Source organism: Natrix helvetica, assembly GCF_964273705.1.
Source record: "Natrix helvetica genome assembly, chromosome: 7".
NCBI lineage: Eukaryota > Metazoa > Chordata > Lepidosauria > Squamata > Natricidae > Natrix > Natrix helvetica.
Window position 1 is genome coordinate 47,443,297 of NC_138558.1, and position 16,551 is coordinate 47,459,847.

The 16,551-nt window shown below is 33.8% G+C and overlaps 1 protein-coding gene across 13 annotated transcripts in view; it reads right to left on the reverse strand.

The window, feature by feature from the left end:
- The window catches only part of TENM3 (teneurin transmembrane protein 3), a 1,436,054-nt gene extending 1,423,543 nt beyond the window's left edge, over positions 1–12,511 (reverse strand). For 5 of the 13 annotated variants that reach the window (XM_081959132.1, XM_081959131.1, XM_081959129.1 and 2 more), the window contains exon 1: positions 11,568–12,510. The gene's annotated coding sequence lies outside the window, so the exon portion shown is untranslated. Of the gene's footprint in view, positions 1–10,036; positions 10,066–11,211; positions 11,362–11,567 lie in introns of those variants that run through there. The other 8 variants (XM_081959126.1, XM_081959141.1, XM_081959139.1 and 5 more) reach the window with 3 other exon arrangements.
- Positions 12,512–16,551: the final 4,040 nt, after the last annotated feature.

A 16,551-nucleotide genomic window follows, 5' to 3' on the forward strand; every position in this document is an offset into this window, starting at 1 on the left:
TGGCTCTTCGGCTTTGAAACAGAGATGAGCACCACTCCCTAGAGTTGGGAATAACTAGCATATGCGCGAGGGGAACCTTTATCTTTACCATTAACCATTATTAATTCTTAATTGTGTATTTATTTAAAATTATATAATATTTAGCCCTAGCAGTTCATCTATTAATAACCTGCTTGTCCTCTACTTTTCACAAGGACTGAGAAAGAACTTCATAAAATCTCAAATGTCCATATTTTTTTCTCCTTTTAAATTTTTTGCTTCAAAAGCAGCCACCAGTAACTTAATATACCATACAAGTGTAATGTCATGCATAATGTACTTCAAGAAATATTTTAAGTCTTCCTGTTACACAGCATACAAGCCTTTTGAAGGAAGTGTTTCTTCAAAGCATTAAAGCAACCAAGGGTTTTTTAAGCTCATTAAGCTGTTTTGTAAACTGTCTCCACATTAGTATGCATGCCTAAACACTTGATTTTACCTATCCGAATATAATCTCAAGTGACCTTCCAAATATGAATATTATAATAAAATCATATTAATACTGACACTGTATTCCTAAAATCCAAATTAAACTAGTTTAGTTTAAAACAAAAAATGACCAAACAAACTAAAATTGGAATTTTAGAGAAAGTATATCGATACTAAATTCTGATTTTAAAACTGCTGCATAGCAATAGCAATAGAACTTAGAATTATATACCACTTCATGGTGCTTTACAGCACTGTCTGAGTAGTTTACAATGTCAGCATATGGTCCCCAAAAATGTGGGTCCTCATTTTACCAATCTTGAAAGGATTGAAGGCTCAGTCAATGGTGAGCCTGTCAGGATTCAACTCCAGACCGCGAGCAAAGTTGGCCTGCAATACTGCATCCTAATCACTGCAGTACCAGGGCCTGTGTAGACACATATACACACAAAAGAAAAATTCCTTTGACACTATTGTATGTATGCAGAAATAGAACCCTTTATTACAAATAAAGGCAAATGCTTTATATCTTAGATCTTAGTCTGGTCATCAAGTGACAAAGGGTATCATTTCCCACATAAATTTTGGAAGTGGTATAACAAACTTAGGAATTTCTAACTGGTCAGAGACCAAGAATCAGCATGTCTTGGATATTTTATTAATTGAAGACAGATGAAGTGGGTTCTAGAATCTATAAAATCCACAGTAAGGTAAGTAATGGGCAATGAATTTTATAGGAGCTTTTCTACATAGTCAAGAGTACAGAATACATTAAATCGCTGTAGATTTATCTTGGTCTCCAATAATGCTACAAAATATATTACCAAAAGCAATTTTTGATTCTTAAAGCAAAAAATCCCATTGTTACAACTTTTTTTAAATTGGCAAAAAGGACTGAAATACACACACACACACACACACGCAATGTATACATGTATGGGTGTGCACGCACACACACACACAGTTTCACTTTTAGTACTAAATTGAAATAGCATGTGTTGATATAAAATTTAAAGGTATAATTGCACCTATTTATGTAGGTATTGTGACTGATTCCCTGTTGCTGGATTATTATCAAACTGATGAAGCAGATTATTTAAAGAATTCTTCATAATAAAATTTCTTACTATGATAGCTGAACCACTAGATAAGATACACAACTCTCTATAAAGTTATTATTGGCTATGGGAAGCTTTCAATTTAGTTGAAAGTGGTTTTGTGTAAGAGTGCTCCAGAGGCAGTGGCAAAGGTTCTATTTAGCGTTTTTAACTTATGTGAAGGAAGGGGAATTTCCAACAAAATCATTTGTATCCAATCATTGCACTAAAGAAGGTTGGGTAAGTGCAACTCTATTACTTCATTCTATAATCTTTTCCAATATTTCCAACATAGTGTTTGCTACAAATCAGGGAGAAAAAGTCAAGATTCAATTAGTTTAAATATTATTACTTCACTCCACAGTATGAGATTGTAACATATTAGGCTCTCTTACTTGGAACAATATTCCTCTAACATATAGTTAAATTCAAATTCATGTAATGTAATGTAACATAATGTGTATGCTAGTTCATATAAGGGTTTCACATAAAATTTAATAAAGTTCTTTTCCATGTCTCCTATATTCTATCTTTTCAGGTTAATTTAGATATATTTAAAGAAACAGAAATAAGTAACTGTAAATTAAAGCTTCACGCCAGTCAGTTTAAGCTAATAGTTTAATACTATTACTGTGGATTAGGAAATTCTTATGGAATTTTCAGAGGATTACAATAGAAAAGATAATTATCCAATAATAACCTTTAGTCCCCTGAAACAACAACCGCCAAGAAATCTGGAATACAGCCTAAATGTATCATCAACATGAAGATGCTATAAAAATAAGAAATAAAGATAAAATATAGAAATAAAAATAAAATATTCAAGTTTTATGTAACTCTTGGTGACCTTAATAGACACAGTTATGTCATTGTTTTGGAAACATTATGTAGATAATTTTTCAGGGTTTTTGTTTGTTTAATATTACAGACTAGCTATAGTTTTGAAATTTCCTGACTATATTTCCTGTACTAAAAGAGTTAAATAGGTCCATCTTTATAAAGAAATTACAGATTGCATATTAACAGAGTTGGAAGGGATCTTGTTGATCATCTAGTCCAACCACTCCCCAAGCAAGAGACCCTACACCATTTCTGACAGATGGCAGTCCAGTCTCTTCTTGAAAGCTTCCAGTGATGAAGCTTCCACAACTTCTGAAGGCAAGCTGTTCCATTGTATTATCTTATTCAATGTGCTCATCTACATATTTATTAGCTACTAACAGGCAAAATAAATTCATATATTTTGCAATCAAGTATTTCCTTATTTGCTATTTACCATTTAAAATAAACTGAGATTGTTAGTCATAATTTAATTTGGTAGATTATTATATATAATACCCTGCTTTTTCAAATACTGAAATGTATTAGTGATAGGTAATGCAGTATTATTGCCAATGTAGCCAAACAACTATAATTTGTTCAATGTACTGGAATATAAATGAGATTTTACCTGTGCACATATGCTTTTTCAACTAAGAAAGTTTTGATGAAATAACAAGAGACTATACAGAGGAAGTAATAATCAATGCAGCTATTTAAAAAGAAAATCAATGATTGCAGGAAGCCAAAACAACTAGCAAGTAGCCTCAGATTGGAGAAATCATTTTAACAACCATTTATTGACTGACAATTAGCAAATAAGTTAAGTAGAATCACATCCCAGTCATTCAATCAAATTGCTTTTATCCAACTGTAGTTGCCACTACATGCTCAACTTCTTTCCCTATAGAAGCTTTTTTTTCAGGGCTTTTTTTTTTTGGGGGGGGGGGGTATCTTAATTGATGCCTTCCATTTGATTTTATGAAATAGAAAAGAAATACAAATGAGGGATCAAAAGAGAATGTAACCATGGATGAAATAAAATTGCTATTCCTTTGCCCAGAATCACACCATCACAGCATTAGTATCACACCAAAACATAACATGGAATAATGCAATAAAACTAATGCAATAAATAAAGTATAGTATAATTAAATTATTGCCATAACGATGCTGAATACCTATGCACAAAGCAATTTCTATAATATATAACGTAATTTGTTTTTTTTAATTTTATATACTTAATATCATTCTTTATAAATAACTAAAGGCAGTGAATATATTTAAAAATCCTTCCACACAACAAGCCTATATAGTGGATGGGTTAAAGAGTCTGTGATTGTCTCCAAATGACACAGCAAGCTTTCATACTTAAAGTGAGACTAGAATTCAGTTTCCTGGTTTCTCGGGCCTTAATTATTACTCCAACCTGGCTCTCCAATATCTTAATGATTATTACATAGGAATAAGGTTCATTAAAAATAGTAAAACTTCCTTCCATTTGATACTTGTATAATTTTTATCCCAGCTCTTTTCATGGCCTTACATTTGGGACAAATACAAAGCAAAATAAAGCAATATAACATTAAAATGTTACAGTATTTGAAGGTGAAATATATTTAATCTCAAAAATAATTGAAAAGAATAATAGGCTAAGTTAAGATTCTAAGATATAATAGGATGGAGTTTCAACATAGTATCTGAGGATGATATTAAAATAATCAAGTTCTCTGGAAAATGGACAATGTATGCCAAGTACAGAAGTTAAAATAATTTACATTAAGTCTAATAAATCGGCATTAGTTAGCTTTGGATGGCATAAACTGGTTTATGACAATGGGTAATCTTCATCAGTTATACCCAGGAAGTTGGACAAGTATTTGAATGTAACAAATACATTCAAATAATTTTTCATCTTAATACACTTCTGAACTTTTAACTACTTACAACTAGTTTTTTTTTTATTTACTTTTATGGACCTGCTTAAAACCTTAATGTATTTTTAATGTCTGCTTTCTTCATTATGTGAACACATATATGCAAAATAGTTTGCTAGAGAGAATATTGTTTGTTTCCAAGATAAAAGTATGTGCTAAAGTATTTTGAAAAGTGTTTATATAATGAAGATGAAAATATATTCAGGTGAAGTCCAACTTATTGCTAACTATCAATCATAGTAAAAATCATGAAATTATTAGTTTATAAAAATTGATAATTTTACTTTCACAAACTATAAAAGATATCTCTATCTGTCAATGCAACAGCTTACCTAGCTGTTCATATCTGTTGCTTTAAAACAGAACAGTTTGCAATGTACCATGCACAATGAATTTATAGGGAGTATTACTAATTTAGACAAAACAATATACTATCAAGTTTACATTGTTATAGCATGAAGGAGTACTTGATTCTATCCTCTTATTTAGATAAAATTTCAAAATGCAATATGAATAATGTCCAGTAGACCTTATTCCCATATAATTTCAGTATTCTCATTGAAATTGAGATGATCACTGAAATTCATTTTTGCAGTAAATATTTGTAATTAATGAATTCAATTCAAATTCAATTTTTCTGCTGCAGAGTTTGTATTTAAGAATAGAGTTAACGCTATCCCTTCCTTGGAATTGCAATAGCAATTGTTGCTTAACAATTTAGTTGCTACTACTTTTAATAAATGTTTTTATTGATGATTTAAAATACTGAGTAAACTGTCCATAAAATAATTAGGGAGAGAGGATCCATATTTTAATTGAATTCTTTGAACAAGCACTGGAATTTTTGTCCAATTGTTTATTATTATTGGCTAGTAGCAGGAGAACAATTTGTTTGTAAGGCCAATTCTGCTTGTTAGCAAAATTAGAGAGTATTGAATTGTAACCTAATACTTTTGTGCTTCAACTTTATCATAAAATTATAAGAGTTGTTCGGTTTTGTATCACACCAAGTATTTGCATATTGACTACCAGTTATTCAGTTTAAAACACCCTTTGCATTTTATTTTACCAGTAGAAATGGAAAGGAATATTTCTTCTTCTTGCCTTGCTCATGTTTCTCAGAATCTTATTTTTATCCGATGTTTTATTCAGAACATGTCAGTGCAAACTCCGGTTGCATCAGCAGACCCTGTGGTGATAGGTGAGAATGGGGCTACTTACAACAATTTACAAAATAACTGCAGTAGTTGGACAATTACAGTAGTAAGCCAAAACCAAAGAGACACATATTGGTTCTCTACAAACCACGTAAGTTCTTAAATATGTATTCTGGTGATCTACAATTTGCAAACGTTTAAAGGATTCTTCGTTACAAATAGATAGCTGCTGTTCTTCACTTCAGCTAAAAGATAATAATAATAATAATAATCCTAACCTTAACTATAAAATTGTATTGTTATGTCATATTATAACCATATTAAGGAATAGTTTACCTATTAGGAAGCAATCAAATAATTCTGCATATTTAGCAATCTATAGTTTGAAATAACACATTCATATTGTCTTTCTCCTATTTTTTGTAAAAATATACTAAAACATCAGAATATATAAATTAAGTAATCTAAAAAAAAGCAGAAACAGAAGCAGTTAATATTTTAGTTTCTACAGTTTTTTTTTTAATTGAGCTGGGTAATTTACAGTGTAGAAAATCATTACTGTCATAACAGACAATTCTATTCCCTTAATTAACACTGAAACATTTAAAAGCTATTAGAATCCATCCTCAAGAGTTCTAAATTGTAAAAGTTCAAACCCAGCTGTTTTAGATAGAACACATCTATGTTGGCATGAGTGTGTGTGTGTGTACACACACATATATATATATTCCAAATATATGAGATACTGATCTCAATCCTTGTCAAGATTTCCTTTTTAGAATTTCAATATTATCTATACATTACAGATTTTTAAATCCCAGCATAAAATAGTGCAGATAGATGAAGCATTGCAACCACATTCTGAAATTAAATATAACATACAACTTTAAAATTGTTTCAAAAGGACATGTACAATCTCACAAAAAAGACAGTGACAACTGGCACCCTAACCATAGTTCCATTTTGTAAATAATTTTGATTATAGATGATTAAATGACTGCTATGTCTTTGAAGAGCTTTAATGTTTTATAAAGCTTTCATATGTATCTATATAATTTGCCACACACTCTATTTCATCACCTTAAATAAGAAAAAATAATTCAAATTATTTAGCTTTATTGATCATCTAACTCCAAAGAACACAGTTGTATCATTGTATCATTTGTCCTCAGAGTGACATTATAGAAAATATATTTCTATTTATCATTCTTAACTGATTTTGAATTACATCTGAATTGCCTGTACTTTCCATTAAGAGTCTTCACAATATTATACCAATGTTTTATTTAGTACTATGCATCAAAAGAATAAATATATAGTATAACGAATTAAAGGATTTCTGCAATGGTAGAAACCATCTAGGTGTTTTACCGGAATAAGATTTGCAGTTACAGTCCATGATGTGAAGTTTACTTACTTTCACATAGTCAACAGCAATGAAGTAACTAAAGAACATTTATGTGCATAAAAATAATTGATTACAAATGCATGTTCCTCAATTTTACTGAAACTAAAATTTAGGATTCTAACTTCTCACTACAATCCTATATTCTAGGAACATTTTGCATAATTCATATCCTTGCGCCATTACATAAGGATATGAATTACATATGCCATTACCCTCTAGTGTCCCACTGAAAAGAACAGATAATACCAGCTGGAGTACCTCACCTCTTTTCTTACTTCAACTTTTAAGCAAAACGGAGATATCCTTGTCACTTGTTCTTATTCTTGAAAATTGTATTTGTTATATTAGTAAGGATTTAAATTCTAAAAATGAACAAATCTCTTTCTGTATTTCAATAGTAATAAATTTAAGAGTAATCTGAATTTTTAATGAGTTTTTACACTGATTTAAAAAAAATCTTTAAAAATAGTTCCTTCTTCTATCAGTTAACAAAATGGAAGTTATATTTCTAATATTACTATAAAAAAGTTAAAAACTCACTAGTAGTATTTGTTCTGACAGAGAAGATAAAAAATGGAACAGATAAAAATGACTGAAGTAAGAAAAAAAATCCCATTCCTTGTTAATAGCACTACTGAATTTACCCAAGATCCATGAGCTATGTTCATATATATTCTTTCCATATTTAAATTTCAATCTTTCTGTAACTAATTTTCCTAAATATACTTTTATTTTTAAATTATATTGTTTAAATTATAAATTTATAATTATAAAGAAATACTGCAGAAAAAGAATGGAATGATGACTACTCAACTTTCTGTCAATAACTCTCCTTCAAGTGTACTTGAATGTAAATGTAATTCTTCTTACCTCTACAAACTTTCCCTATTTACAAAACAGAAATCAACCCAAAAATAAAGTCTTTTTTTAAAACTGATTTAATCCAACCAGCAATGAATTATAACCCAGGATATATGCTGCATACAATATCATCAGATTTAAATGCTTTACAGATCAAGAATTTTTATTGTAAAACTATATTTCTACAAGCCATGTATTTCTTAGTACAACCCTTGTCTCCACAAATGTTCAAGAAGCCAGGTTATTCATTTTTGGAATATCCTCCATTCAAGCCTTAGTAGGTATTCAAAATTTAATCCCAGACATTGTGAATTATATTGTTCATAACTGTCCCTAGAATAAGGCAATTGAAAAGTACAATGATAGTCCTCTAGCTTTTTCAAGTGGAATAACCAAAACTTAAACTTTTAAATATTTATGAAAATATTTAGTGGTTAAATTTTCATAGTAATTATGAATTGTAGCTTGATTGTAGAACAATCCTTAAACTATATAGTCAGAAATCATGTTGAACTGAATCGATATTTCATTAAGCAGAGATAAGATTAAATACACGTGGTATAGATTTATCCCAATGTAATACTAAAATGCCAACAAAATAAAGGATTTATATACATACACAACAATATCTCGTGTCACTGATCAGAGTTTTACAGAAGGAAAAAAAAATCAGTGGATATTTTTCCAAAGTAATTGTTTAAGATAAAAACACTTGTACATACTAAAAAGCAAGGGTTTATCAATGTACCCTTGATAAAACTATGATATAACAATATTTTTTTTAAAAAAACTTGCTTCTTCCAGGGGTATCTAATCAAATAAATTGTCTTAACATGGGAAATGAAACACTGCACTATTAGCTACAGGAATTCTGAATACAGATATTTTAGGAATGAAAGCATAGAATATCTTAAATCAATACAGAGTGCAAATCCTTCACATAATTATCTAGAAACAAAACCTAATGAATTCCTGAGTTACCATGTGCAGGACTAAATCACAAGTTATTCATATCATTTCACTGAAAGCAACTGGCCTGAAGCAGGATTAACCTGAGCTCTAAAGCCAAAGTTATTGCTGGTGAAATTGCTATAGAATGGAACAGTATTTCTGACCCACATTTTAAAATACATTGACAAAATGTAATACTGTTAATTTTACTTATTTCTTAACAAGACCAACTTTTACTATCTCTGAAGAACTTTTCAGTTTTCATCAACTTCTGCACATTGTAACTATCAGTATTATATATGGTACTACTCAATACAGAATAATATACCAATACATAGAAAACTATGGAAAACTATTTTAAATATTCACATCAGCAAGGAAACAGAAGAGAAAAGACCCATTTATTTAATTATTTTCCCAAATAATTCTTATACAGCAGATAATAAAATAGCTAAAGATACCCATAACAATTAGATTTCAGTGCTAATGAGAATACATTGAGAATAAAAAGTTATCTAAAGAATGTTTTTCTTAAGAATTCAAGCTGATGTGTAATCCTAGAATTTAGGGATTTTTATTTTTTTTATTTTAATTAATTTTACTAATTTTATTTCATTAATTTCAAATGAATTAAATCTATTGTCATTTTTGAAAACATTGAAAGAATGCTATCTCATCTCATGAATTACAGTTCCACTACCACACCTGTGTTCAAGCAAGTTACAATTTAACTTTTGAAAAGAATGTAGTCTTACATATTTAAACATAGTAGAAACTTGGTTCTGACTATATTGATTTGAAATATACAGATTCTTTCTAAATATATGTTAGAAAATAGCTCAGCAAATATATATATATTGTAATACATTTGTTTTTCCACTAGTGTTTCACAAATTAGCACACTAACTTTTACATGCCCGATTCCATTATCAATTTACTTATAAATGTAAAATCACTAAACCGACAATTTATCAAGTACTACTTCTAAAACTTAAAGAACAAGAAAAACTCATATTATTACTATAGTTATTAAAGGGCATAATTGTATCAAACATTGATTTATATATATATTGAAATAGGGAAAAACATGATTAATCAATTATATGAAGTGTACAAACTTTAGCTGTTATAACACTTAAGAAATCGGATTAATACACTACAAAAAAGGAGATAATTGATAGTTAGCTTAGATTAGTAGCATTCATGTTCCATTGCAGACTAACTATAAAAACTTTAACTAGATGTGTAGTTGTAATGGATGTCAACAAAAAATCTTCTCAATAAAAAAAATATACTCTAAGCTACATGAAGTTTGCAATATAGATAAACTATAACAACCTGCTGAATATCATCTTCTGGCAGCTTGCCTGAAAAGCAGAACAACAAAAACTCATCTTCAGCTATTTTCAGGGTTTTTATAGTTTTTGGTTTTAAAAGTTTATATTGTTGTAACATAGCAACCAACCTAATGACTCATTCTCAGAACACAGGATAAATTTGTGATAGTGAATTAAACAGTTAATGAGTATAATCACTTAAAACCATCAGGAGCACACTGGCATGCTTTCCAATTATACCTGCCTAAATTAGAGGCTCACCTTATCTGATTCAACAGTTACATTTCTCTAGTTAGCCAAATAAGAGCTATCTTCCTAGAGCAAAAGACAATAGCTATTTATCAATGTTGTCATGTGCATCAGTTAATTTGTACCTTAATTGTTAATACTAAAAAAAAAAAATACACCCCAAACAGATACAGTCATACAAAACATATTTCACATAAAACAAAACAATTCCAGGTATGCCATAACCAACATTAACAGCAAGGGGCATACTCTCATTGGGGAAGCAGCATAGTATCCCCCCCCTTTTTTTTTAAATGATCACCTTTTTAAACTATGATTACAGAGCAACTGTTTATTATATGAAGAGCCTGTGCTGTGTTTTTCATTGCTCCATCTGCTGGATGTCTTTACAATACACTTTTTTATAAGGGGGTGGGAGGCAAGTACCATCAAGCAATTCAGCAGGTGGCTACAGCAATTTTTTTCATCTGCTTTATTACTCAAAATTCACATAGCTTTATATTGTTTCTTTTAAAGTCATGCTTTCTCCTACAGAAGCGTTTTGTTCTGTTACTTTAATGAGTATGATCCACATTAAACCACTATAACCATTCAAGGAAAATGTATCCTTTAAAGCAGGCCAAAAAGAGTTTTACAAAACGTAAATCTACTAAGGAAGACATCTACCTGGCTTCAAACTCTGCATGCTTTTAGATGATTCCATCAGACTAAAGATGGCATTACCTAAAGATATTAGCTTCAGACTCTGGATCCATGAAAAGCTGAAAGGCAGTTTATAATTAAGACTGCCTTTATTGCGGTTAAAGATTCAGACAACTTACAAAATGGGAGAGAGAGAGACAATGGGCAACTCCTCCCTCCCCACTTTGTTAAAAGGTAATAGCAGCTACTAGGGAGGTCAAACTTCGCCACTCTAACAAAACTTGCCTGGCTAATCAACGGAACTGAACACTCCTGATGGAGCAACAAGCAGGGTACACTAGAAAGTGGGAATCTGAGCCATCCTTATTATAGAAGGCGCGAGCGGCTCCTACGGCGGAGGAGGGTCTTGGCTTCTCCTAAAGCGCAAACGCTTCACGCCGATCAGTCTCGCCCAAATGAGAAAAAGAGGTGGGGAACAGGAGCGAGAGGCAGAGGCGACGCTGCCAATAGCATGTGCAAGGCAGAAGCAAAGTTTGACACACAATCCGCTCTCTTAACCCGGGGTGGGGGGGGGGGAGGAATGGCTTTCCGTCATCCCGCCCCATCACCTTCCACCACGGCGGAGCCACAGACGAACGTACCTGTGTCTGGGTGTGTGGCAGCCTTAGAGCAGGCAAAACAAGGCGCCCATCCGAGAAAAAACCGCAGCCTGGACTCCCTCAAAAGGCAGCTCTGCTGGAGCCGCGGTTCAAAGGCGCAGGTAGGAGCTGCCGGCGACGTGCAACACGTTTGCAAAGAACTTCGCCGCGTCAGTCACGGGAGGAGACCCTCGCAGTCCGATCCTGTCGCTTGCGCTTAGGCGCCCCCCTCGCAGAAGACGGCGGGTTCCTCAACCTCTTAGGGGCGACGAGGTTAGATGGCTGCAGACAGGTTTCCCCCTCCCCAGCTTTCCCGCCCACCTCAGTCAATCCCACCCGCTCGCTACTTGCTCTCTCCCAGCTTCGGCAGCAGCTCCAATTGATTCCGGGCGCGAGTGGAGGTGGGGGAACGGGACAAAAATGGACTGTGGCGAAGAAGCCGATGAGCTCGGCCAGCGGCAGAAAGGAAAAGAGCGCGGTGCTTCTCGCAGCAGCTTCTTCCAGATGCTGGAGAGGAGAGGAGAGGAGAGGAGAGACGAGCTGCCTTCCCAGCACCCGAGGGCTGAGCGGGCAAGCAGGATACGCGTACGGTCTGCGGAGGGCACTGGCGTGCAGCAAGCAGCTCTGAAACCTACGAGCATTCAAGAACCGCTGCTGGTGGCAGCTTCTCTTCGCTTCCTCTTAACCGGCTAGCTGTCAGCTGCCGCTTAGTCTTTGCGGTTTCTCTCATTAACCTCCTCTGGAGCAGCGCTCCCCTCAGAATGCCCCTTAGTCATGGAAGCGAGTTTGCCATTGTTAATGGAAGGATTTTAGGATGCGCCGGCAGGGCTTCTCTCGCGCCCTCCCGCTCATGTGCCTTAAAGGTATATCACGACTTGGCTTCTCAGCGTGGCGCTTACGTTTGTGAATGGGCTACATAAACCCTTTCCGAGAGGACACCAGGAGCACGTGACGATAGGAGTGGGCTCCTTCCCCCTTGCCGCGCGCGCGTGGAGCGGGGGGGACTGCCGCTGGAAGAGTAAAGACGGGCGGGGTTACACAGAGGAGTCGGGGGTGGGCAGGTGAATCGCGTTTTGAGGTGAGGGAACGGTGGAGGAGGGCAGGTGTAGTCATTTAAGCTGATGGGAAAGAAGAAGTTGGACTTTTATAAAGAGCAGGGACGCTGAGTGTCTAACTACGGATGTTATCTCCCTAACGTTGCCGCTTTGATTTTGAAAAGAGGGGAACACTTGTTGAATTTTTTTGAATCAACCAGTAAATAGTCTATACACGCGCGCGCTTCAGTCCCCCCCTTTTTTTTCCCAAGGGAAGCTGTGAAAGACACAGTGAAAGGCAGATTCCCTAATCAAATCAATAAGCCTCCCCGCTTTTCACATTCTTTCTTCTTTTGTCACTTTTAGCAATGCATAAGATGCTACTCATACTGCTTATGAACTACGCAATTCATAATATGAAAAAAAAAACGAATTGTAGAGGTACTGAAAGGGGAAACTTTCTTATCTATGTGCAAGCAGACGGTTGATCACTGAAGGATCAATTACCAGTTACCCTGTGTTTCAGGTTGATGCAATGTTAATTGTATGCAGTGAACCAAATCCAAAAGTGACTTATTTGTAAGAACTCTGGCCTTCAAATGATTTTTTCTTTTCGTAGCTTTATAACCCATATTTTCTGGCATTCTGTCCTTCAGTTTTTCCCCAAATAACAGTCCTATAAAAACTAACATACTGACCAAAAGTTAGCAACTTCTCATGGTGGAAGGTAGACTGAAATCAAAGTCTTCCAAGTTTTGGTCCAACACTTTAACCACTACTGATATGCATATTTTGTGAACCAGGGTACTGTGGTTTGGTCACTAAATGATGATTAAGTAAGCTTCACAGGCTATGTAAGATTTAAATATGGATAGTATTCCCTATTTCTATGGATAACTGTTGTATCATATGACAATATACAAAATAACAGGCTTGGGGGGGGGGTGTATTTGAACAACTAGAAATTATTACCACTGTTATTCCAAACCTCTGATAAAATTAAGGACTATTGGCCAATGTTTCTAAATATTGTTCTATGTTTTATTTGGCCTGGGCTTGTTATGTTGAATGAACCCAACTATGATTGGTCACGAACCATGATTTATACGTTAGTATGTTGTGGAGCCAACTTAATTGCTTATTCAACTGAATATGGTTCAGCAAATTTACCTGGACCAAACTGCCTCTGTATAGATTATCGCACAATATTCTAAGCTAAAATGTAAAATGTGCTTGAATACTTTGTGGTTCAGTGTGCTATGTCACAGCTGATTTAAAAGCTGAATTCATGGTTTAAGGTGCACAAATCCAGTCAACTAAATAAATGCTGTACATGTTGAGCACCTATAGTGATCCACTCTCATGATGTAGTGTGCCTCTTAATCATGGAAATATCAGTAGATATCTTTTTTTCTTGCTGAAATTATTTCCCTAGAACATAAAAATAATAAAATTACTACTTGGAAAACAGACTATCTGCCCTTCATAAATGGCAAGAGAAGATAGTATCAATCTTAGCAGATACTATTTTCACTTGCTTATTATCTTTCTGTACACAAACTGTTTATTTGTCTATTCACATATCATGTTAGACCATGCTTGCTTGTGGTTTATTGCATTGTGTAATGTATGAATCCATGCATTACATACATTCATTCATACATGTTCTCTGTTGAAAGCAGAAGGGGAAGTATTGAGTTTATTGGCTGATCCAGAGAGAAGAGAATGAGCAAAAGAAGATAGTGAACTCCTCACTCAACTTTCAAATGGCTTGATAGGCAGCCTGGTGCCTATGTTTGTTCCACCATTTTATTTACTCGCTTACTTCTCACACTGGGTAATGTGGATAATATAATTGAGTAATCTTGATATAATTGAGTAATCTTGATCACACTATTCAGCACAGTTAAGCAAGCAAGAAGATCAGTTTTGTGCTACTTAGGTGATCAATACCTTATGCAGCACTGTTTAGTTATCTAATAGAAGTTGTTGTACTCAATTGTTTCTTAGTTATGCTATATGCCTAAACATCTCCCTTGCAGATTCCACAAAAGGTGGAAATTAAAGTAGCCATGACTGCCTTGTGCATGTTTCTTTTTGCCCTGTAGAAAAAGCATAAGTGAAAGTAAGCAATCCTAAATGGAGATTCTAACAGTGAGAGTACCTCTCCATCTTTTTCTACAAGCTTGAGAAAAAGTATTACTGCTTACTCTTAATTGTTCGATTCTTTTTTCTTCTCACCAGTTGATTGCCTTGTATCAAAATAAAAATAGCACTGTATGGAAGTAATAAATTGCCATAGAAGGTCAGATAACAATAAGCTTTTAATTTTACGTAACAAAAAAGGTATTGACAATCCTGAAGCTGGCATAGTTAGATGATCAGAAGGGGTAATAGTAATGTTAAGGGATCTGTGAAGGGTAAGAAATATACAAATGCAAATAAACGCATATGGGACAGTTTTCTATATATTGCCTAAAGAGAAGGAAGAAAATGTGACAGTTGTCTGGATTATGCAAAGCAAGAAAAAATTGTGGAAAGATATCTTTAGCATGGAAGTTGTCAACATGGCGGAAAGAATGAACATAGTGTCAATTTCATAACCAGATGAAGAACTCATGATAATGTAAAAGAATATGAATACTAAGGCTTATTGAATGAAAGTAAGTTGTTGTTTTAACCATTTAATTGTGTCTAACTCTTGGCAACTTTGTAGGTAAGTGCTCTCCATGCTACCCTGTCAAGGACAGCACCTTTTAATTGTTGGACATTTAACTTTGTATCAGATTTGATGTTATCAAGTAAGCATGTTCTTTGCTTGCCCTCCTGCTTCTAACACTAACCATTCCTAGCAGCATTACCTTCTCCAATTGGTTTGCACACATGACATGACCAAAGTAAATTAGACGTAGTCTTATGATTTTAGGTTCTTGTGATGTATCTGGTTTTATACGATTTAATACCTCTTTGTTAGTTACTCTGGCTATCCATAGAAATGCAATCATTTATGCCAGCATCCCAATTGTTGTTATTAAGCATATGATATTTTACAGAAGAGTAAGTGTAGAAACAAAACATATCAAGTGATAGCTAAAAAAATATGAGATCCCACACAAATGCTGTGATTGTATGTATATTAACTGACCTGCAAGTAACATTCTACAATACAGGTTACCTTTTACAAAACAATAACAAACTCTGTTTTTCATTTCTAAGAAATAGCAGCCAGCTTTCACAGATGAAATTAGAGAAACAAAGCAGCAATTCTAAATATACTTAACTAACCTGTCATAACATAATTTGATTTATTCTTGAACAAATATTCACAGGATTGTAAGAAATATATTTATAAGCTTCCACAAACTAGAGCTTCAAGCCAACATCACTGAATAAATGACACAAATCCTTAGGGAAAGAGAAAATTGCCTATGAGTACAAAGAAAGCAAAAGGCTATGAAATGCAAAAGTCCAATAAGCCTCCAATATTCTTTTCCAAGATCAAGTTTATACAAATGTCACCTTATTTTACACACACAGACACACCACGTGTGTCTCTCTGTGTGTGTCACATATGACTGTGCAATAGTAGTATCACAACTTATTGATCTCATTGCTTCTGTTTTTGTTTTTTTTAAGCATGCATGCATGTATGTATGTATGTATGTATGTATGTATGTATGTATGTATGTATGTATGTATGTATGTATATCTACATATCCATCTCAATTAAGTGACTCTGGGCAGTTTACAAATAAAAAACTATTAAAATACATACATATTATTAAAAACAGAGACCATTAAAAATTATAAAAGTTAAAAAAAGCAGAGGCTGTGCCCTCAAGCCACCAATCAAACCCAGGATTTTATGCCACTGTTAGATCTCCTTATAAGTTGACATGTCTTGGTGCTTTTTCAAAAAGTGGGGGCATGCCTGATATCTGGGTAAGAGATGT